Source organism: Bubalus bubalis, chromosome 16 (genome assembly GCF_019923935.1).
Source record: "Bubalus bubalis isolate 160015118507 breed Murrah chromosome 16, NDDB_SH_1, whole genome shotgun sequence".
Taxonomy (NCBI): Eukaryota; Metazoa; Chordata; class Mammalia; order Artiodactyla; family Bovidae; genus Bubalus; species Bubalus bubalis.
The window spans coordinates 5,094,453-5,102,768 of record NC_059172.1 but is presented as its reverse complement, the minus strand read 5'-3'; the positions used below and the strand labels follow the sequence as shown (position 1 = coordinate 5,102,768).

Here is an 8,316-nt window from a genome sequence, read left to right as displayed (position 1 = left end):
CAGGCTATCTTGTCAGGATTGTATTTTTTGTCCGTGACACTATATTTAGACTATGCTTGCATGGAAAAACTTGAAACATAAAGGGTGGGGAAATGAGAAGCAGGGCTGGGACTCATGTTGAGTCAAGTGATGCCTGGAGTGTAATAATTAAAGAGGCAGTCACTTTAACAATGGGGCGATGCAGAATCAGCCCTGAAACTGAGTGTGTGCTCTTAGATTCTGTACTAGAGGAGTCTCATTCCTTATTTAGGTAAGACCGTATTCCACTCCTGTTTCTGATGAAAGGAAAAAATGGAAAAAAGTAATCATCAATGAGTAACTCAACAACTCTACCAAAAACAATTTTTCTAGGGAGTGTGGTACAACCCTGGCAACTAAAGATTTAAGAACATTATACCATATTAATAATTATAATTATAGGACCATGACTTATACATAAACATATTAAAAGTGATAGGTAATTTTATCAATAAAATCATATTTAATTATCTCAAATAAAGAAGCAAACAGAAAATTTAAACAATTACTTAATATAATAGATGATAAATAACAGAGTTAGAATTCACACTTAAGTATGATTTAAAAAATAAGCACTGATTTGCAATCACAAAACCAATGTGCAAATGAGCAGTGTATCCATCATTGCTAAATCTCAATATCCTAGCTCAAGAAAAGTGAGTTCAGAAACTTTTATCTGAATTATTATTATTATTATTATTTGAGGAACAACAAAGACATCAGAGATGCACACAGAACATGGGGTAAAACATAATAGAAAGTATCTTACACAGCTAATGAACACATTCCAGGTGACCCCTCTTTTCCCACAGTGACCTTCTTAATTGTCTCTCTTTATATCTATTCCCACACAACTTTTCCAGAATAAAACCCTCTGATAGCCCCCACATAGCATCTTACTGAAATATATGTATTCTATTCCCCATGTACAATAAAATAAGTCTCTCATATTTTTTGTAAACTGCCTAAAAATGTGAATTATATATAAAAATATGTATGATCAAGATCATCAAGTGATGGGAGGGAAATGAAGACTTGAAATATGTAGCTGAAAATATATAAGGCAGATAATTTCTGTTATATTAATAGTTCTACTGAAGTATGTAAAGTCATAGAGAAATGCAATAAAATTGTCAAAAAATGCAAATATCTGAGGGAATTCCCTAGCAGTCCAATGATTAGGACTCTGTACTTTCAATGCTGTGAGCCTGAGGTTCAGTCTCTTGTTGTGGTACTAACATCCCACAAACTGTGAAACATGGCCACAAAATAATGTAAGTATGTATACCTGTGGCGGATTCATTTTGATATTTGGCAAAACTAATACAGTTATGTAAAGTTTAAAAATAAAATAAAATTTAAAAAAAAAATAAAAAAAAAAATAAAACTGAGATCACATAGCAACACTGTGGGTCTATCTTCAATAACTATCAGTTTGTCCAATGTCTGTGCTGATCAGGGCATTTGGGGCTTCCCTGGTGGCTCAGATGATAAAGAATCCGCCTGCAATGCAGGAGATCTGGGTTTGATCCCTCGGTTGGGAATATCCCCTGGAGAAGGGAAAGACAACCCACTCCAGTATTCTTGCCTAGGAAATCCCATGGACAGAGGAGCCTGGTGGGCTACAATCCATGAGATCAGAGAGTCAGACATGACTGAATGACTAACACTCTAACTTTTTTGACTTTGGACTATATTTGGAAAGAATGCCCTAAAAGATATTTCAAGGGAGAGTGTATGGTGATAACACATGGATTATAAACTGAGAAAAGAGAAAGCAGAAATAATAAAAATTCTTAAATTAGAAACAATTGCACTGATCATGAAAATCAACCTGGATTTCCTGATACAATTTATAAAACAGGCACTGATCCCTGATGGTAAAAATAAAAAAAAGCAGATAATACATTTACCTTTTCTCACAGATGGAACACCAAGAAAAAACACCAGAAGGTAATCTCACTAAATTGATGGAATTTGTTCTTCTGGACTTTGCTGATGTTCCTCATCTCCAGAGTTTTTATTTGGACTGTTCTTACTCATCTATATAATTATCTTGATGGGCAATGGCATCATATTTCTGATAACAAAACTAGACCCTGGTCTCCAGACCCCCATGTATTTTTTCCTTGGCAATTTTTCCTTTTTGGAAATCTGCTACGTGTCTGTTACACTCCCCAGAATGCTCACGAGTCTTTGGACACAAAGAAGAACGATTTCTCTAGTTGCTTGTGCCCCACAAATGTGCTTTATTCTTACACTTGGGGCTACCGAGTGCTTCCTTCTGGCCGTGATGGCCTATGACCGCTACGCGGCCATTTGTAGCCCTCTGCAATATCCCCTAGTCATGAACTACAGGGTGTGTATCCAGCTAGTGGCCGGCTCCTGGATCAGTGGAATCTCAATCCAAATAGGCCAGACAGGCCAGATTTTCTCTCTGCCCTTTTGTGGTTCCAAACTCATCCACCACTTCTTTTGTGACATCCCTCCCATACTCAAGCTGGCCTGCGGGGACACTTTTCTGAATGAAATGTTGGTCTTCACAGTTGCTGCGCTGTTTGTTTTGGTTCCATTTCTGTTGATACTTGTTTCCTATGGCAAAATCATCTCCACAGTCCTTAAATTGCCATCAGCCACAAGTCAGGGCAAAGCCTTTTCCACCTGCTCCTCTCATCTTATGGTTGTGGCATTGTTCTTCGGATCAGGCCTCGTCACATATTTAAGACCCAAGATCCAAGGCTCAGCAGGAACTGACAAAGTGCTTTCCCTCTTCTACACAATTGTGACGCCTGTGTTTAACCCCATGATATACAGTCTAAGGAACAAGGATGTCATGATGGCACTGAGACAATGGCCAGGCAAACACCTTAGTTCATTGAAAAACTACTTGTATTTCAGAACTTGATTTCTTATATATGTGTTATAAATTTTCAATAGATATTTATCTTAAACTCAATTTATTTGCCTATAAAGTGGTAGTTATTACCAAAATAAAAATTACTTGTAACACTGAGACACCTTTTTGTCTAGAGTTATATAGTTGTGTATGGGTCAACAAATAGCAACATTTGCTTAGGAATTCTATAACCTTGTTGTGAAATGTTCTCTTGTATTAAGAACTTCAGACAACAATTGCTATAATATGCCCAGTTGTAATACAGACTCAGTTATATCACTTATTGGAAAGCATATTATCCAGTTCGAAGAGTTGTCACAGAAATTTTTTAAACTAAGTTAGTAATGGACTTTAATTAAAATATTATGTATAATTTGGCCTAGCAATTATTCTACAGAGAAATAATTTCTTAGAGTGAAAAGTGCCTCTCATTAGGAATGTAGCTTAATAAATGATGTTGTACAATGATATTAGTAATTATTAGGCATATATCAGATTAAATTCGTAATATGATTTGTTGAGTTGATAAAACAAAAAATATTATTGAGATATTTACATATAATAAGATGAGCTTGGAAAAAGTTATGGGAATATTCATAAGTCATGGTTTTTTAATATATTTTCCTAGAGATGATAGTGGGGTTAGGAAAGTTAGGGGAAAAGGGAAAGGATTTAAATTTTTGTAAAAGTATCTTCTAAGATGGGGAAACAGTGGAAACAGTGTCAGACTTTATTTTTCTGGGCTCCAAAATCACTGCAGATGGTGACTGCAGCCATGAAATTAAAAGACGCTTACTCCTTGGAAGGAAAGTTATGACCAACCTAGATAGCATAGTCAAAAGCAGAGACATTACTTTGCCAACAAAGTTTCGTCTAGTCAAGGTTATGGTTTTTCCTGTGGTTATGTATGGATGTGAGATTTGGACTGTGAAGAAGGCTGAGCACCGAAGAATTGATGCTTTTGAACTGTGGTGTTGGAGAAGACTCTTGAGAGTCCCTTGGACTGCAAGGAGATCCAACCAGTCCATTCTGAAGGAGATCAGCCCTGGGATTTCTTTGGAAGGAATGGTGATAAAGCTGAAACTCTAGTACTTTGGCCACCTCATGGGAAGAGTTGACTCATTGGAAAAGACTCTGATGCTGGGAGGGATTGGGGGCAAGAGGAGAAAGGAACAACAGAGGATGAGATGGCTGGATGGCATCACTGACTTGATGGACGTGAGTCTGAGTGAACTCCAGGAGTTGGTGATGGACAGGGAGGCCTGGCGTGCTGCAGTTCATGGGGTTGCAAAGAGTCGGACATGACTGAGTGACTGATCTAATCTGATCTGATCAGATAAAAGCACAAATATTGTACACACACCTTAAACCTTACATATATACACATATCAGAAATGGTCAATACAAAAATAATCATCGTTGTTAATTATGGAAATCACAGAGTAAATCATTCTGTTTTTCACTTTGTTTTATTGAAATTGTGCAGTTTATTACAATAAACTTGTGCTATTAGGGTAATCAAAATAACAAACAATAAATTTGTATTCATTCTGGACAAGGAAAATCTCAATTATTAGTTGTGTGTGCTATTTCTGTAGTTATATATTTTTCAAAATTCCATGTGTATATAATAATCCTTCATATAGACAAGCAACAGGTCATTGCAGAAATATGACCTGTCACCATTACTCAAAGTTAAAAAATATGATGAAGCTTGAACCGTTTCTTTTAAAGTTTATTCCCATAAAAATATTTGTCAGTTTTGTTCACATTTATATGGAGCTGGCTATTTCCAGTGGATAGGGAGGTGCAGTACCACTTTTTACTTGGGAGAAAGCAACCAGATGACATGTGACCAATTCTGATAATAAAGTGAAGAAGGAAAAACCAACTCTTATTGAGAACCAAACAATGAATCACTAAGATTCTCAGATAATACAGCCATCATAACCTACTAAAATCTAATGGAAGTGATTGAATACAGGAGGTTAAAAGAAAGAGAGCTATAATAACAGCAACAACAAAATTCCAGGAAAATTTCTAGGCAGAAATTGGATAAATCCTGAAACTATCCATATGTTGAAAAGATTGAGACAGAAATTAAGAAATCCTCTCTTTTTTCTCTCCCTCCTGCCTAATTAAAAAAAAAATTTTTAGAGAGAAGAGATAACTACTAGGGGGGCAACATTTAAAAATATTAATATATCGAGCAAATGTAACTGGATCTCTCTCCTTTTATAGAGAAGGGCAAATAAGAGTGACATCTTGGAGCATTATGACATTTTTGGGTAGATACTGAAGTTTTACAAGCTAAAAATGTCAGTGGACAGCTTCAGAAATTATTTTCACTTTGGCTTGGCAACTAACAAACCATATCTAAACTAATTACCACATTCAGTGGTAATAGCTTGCCAAAAATCTGTATCCGTATCACTTGTTTTTCAAACACAATGAATGTGTGCAAATACTACCAATGCTTTGTAAATTATAAATACCAATACAATATTGTAAAGTAATTAGCCTCCTATTAAAATAAATAAATTTAAATTAAAAAAAAAACAAAAATTAAATATCTTTATTAGCAAGATAATCTTTTGTTACTACTTCGCATTGTACTATTTCCAGAAAGAGTCACTTATAATTCTGATAAACTAAGCACACACAATTTTATTATTTAGAAACACAAAAACAGATATTCATTTATGTAGGTACACATGCTTGTCTGTGTGTGTCTGTGTGTGTACTTTAGGATAATATTGCTTTTGTGGACTGAAGTCAACTGACAATGAAGAATGGGAAGGTCAATAACATGTGCAAAGTCTTTCCAAGATTAATAGCCTAATTCGGGGAAAGTGAAAAGTGAATATGTCTTCATTGTGCATCTGGATTGTATTAATAGATATGGATTCTTTGCTGGAAAAGAATATTCAGGGAATAATGGTAGACATCTTCTCTTTCTTTCCTTCTTTGAAAGGTATCTGTATATTTATATAGGTATCATATGAATAATTGTTTCTTGGAATAGTGTATTGGTGTATGTAACCTTATTGATAAACTATTTCTTTAGCTGTGACATGAAAGCATGTAAGCTTATTTCACTAGCATAATTAGTACAGAGAACATATATGGAAATAGAATAATAGAATTGGAAGATAAAGAGAAAGTGAACATGTGGTCTAAGGGAAGAGTTGGAAAAAATATAAATTATGAAACAAACTTTTAGAGAGATGATGTTGAAATTTCAAAAAGGAAGATGATTGAGCTTTGCCAAATAAGCTTTACACAGAAAAGATATACATATTTATATATGTGTATTTATATTTTGTGTTTAAAGCATTTAGATAGATGATAGATACATAGATAAAAAGTTTGTGTATGTGCATGCGACAACACAGATGAGAACTTTTCTAGGTGGATTCGTTGAACTAATTATATTTAGAATGATTAAGTTTGCCATATATGGCCTTCCCCAGTGGCTCAGTGGTAAAGAATCTGACTGAGGTGCAGGAGCTGCAGGAGACGTGGGTTTGATCCCTGAATTGGGAAGATATCTTGGAGAAGGACAGGGCAACCCATTCCAGTATTCTTGCCAGGAAAATCCCACGGATAGAGGAGCCTGGCTATCTACAGTCCATAGGGTGGCAAAACCAGACACAACTGAAGTGACTTAGCATGCACACACAAGGTTGTCACACACACACAGACACACACACACACACACACATATATATATATATATATAGTTGTTGCTATTCAGTCGCTCAGTTGTGCTTGACTCTTTGTGAGTCCACAGACTGCAGCAGGCCAGGCTTCCCTGTTCTTCACCATCTCCTGGAGCTTGTTCAAACTCATGTCCATAGAATTGGTGATGCCATCCAACCATCTTGAACTCTGTCATCCCCTTGTCCTCTTGCCTTCAATCGTTCCCAGCATCAGGGTCTTTTCTAAAGAGTTGGCTCTTCCCATCAGGTGGCCAAAGTACTGGAGCTTTAGCTTCAGCATCAGTCCCTCCAATGAATGTTGAGGATTGATTTCCTTTAAGATTTACTGGTTTGATCTTCTTGCAGTCCAAGGGACTCTCAAGAGTCTTCTCCAACACCCCAGTTTAAAAGCAGCAATTCTTTGGCACTCAGCCTTCCTTATAAAATGTGTCTTTGAGGGTCATTATTCTGTGACAGCCATACTTGACAAAACAAAGAATCAATTAATAACTGCCTCACATATTGGATTTCCATACTGAAAGTATATGTAAACATCAGCAAACCACTGAATATCTAGAAGAAACGGAGTAGCCATCATAGTCAACAAGAGTCCGAAATCCAGTACTTGGATGCTATCTCAAAAATGACAGAAGGCAAACCATTCAATATCACAGTAATCCAAGTCTATGCCCCAACCAATAATGCTGAAGAAGCTGAAGTTGAATGGTTCTGTGAAGACCTACAAGACCTTCTAGAACTAACACCCAAAAAAAGATGTCCTTTTCATTATGGGGGACTGGAATACAAAAGTAGGAAGTCAAGAAACACCTGGAGTAACAGACAAATTTGGCCTTGGACTACAGAATGAAGCAGGGCAAAGGCTAATAGAGTTTTGCCGAGAGAACACACTGGTCATAGCAAACACCCTCTTCCAACAACGCAAGAGAAGGCTCTACACATGGACATCACCAGATGGTCAACACCGAAATCAGATTGGTTATGTTCTTTGCAGCCAAAGATGGAGAAGCTCTATACAGTCAGCAAAAATAAGACCAGGAGCTGACTGTGGCTGAGATCATGAGCTCCTTATTACCAAATTCAGACTTAAAATCAAGAAAGTGGGGAAAACCACTAGACCATTCAGGTATGATCTAAATCAAATCCCTTATGACTATACAGTGGACGTGAGAAATAGATTTAAGGGACTAGATCTGATAGAGTGCCTGATGAACTATGGATGGAGGTTCATGATATTGTACAGGAGACAGGAATCAAGACCATCCCCAAGAAAAAGAAATTCAAAAAAACAAAATGGCTGTCTGAGGAGACCTTACAAATAGCTGTAAAAAGAAGAGAAGTGGAAAGCTAAGGAGAAAAGGAAGGATATATCCATTTGAATGCAGAGTTCCAAAGAATAGCAAGGAGAGATAAGAAAGCCTTCCTCATTGATCAATGCAAAGAAATAGAGGAAAACAATAGAATGGGAAAGACTAGAGATCTCTTCAAGAAAATTAGAGATATATATATTTTTTAATATATTTAATATTAATGAAGAATATATTTCACTACAGTTTCACAGGTCTTATTAGTAATAGGTTTTGTTTCTTTATGGAATTGGAAAAATAAGAGGACATAGAATCCTGTTTATACATAAGGAAACAAAAGTCAAAAAGTGAAATAATGGTACTTTGGATTGAATCA

General features: G+C 36.2%; 1 pseudogene; it reads left to right on the top strand.

Moving 5' to 3' along the window:
• The first annotated feature begins 1,943 nt into the window (after positions 1-1,943).
• LOC123465018 lies at positions 1,944-2,923 on the top strand (annotated as a pseudogene).
• Positions 2,924-8,316: the final 5,393 nt, after the last annotated feature.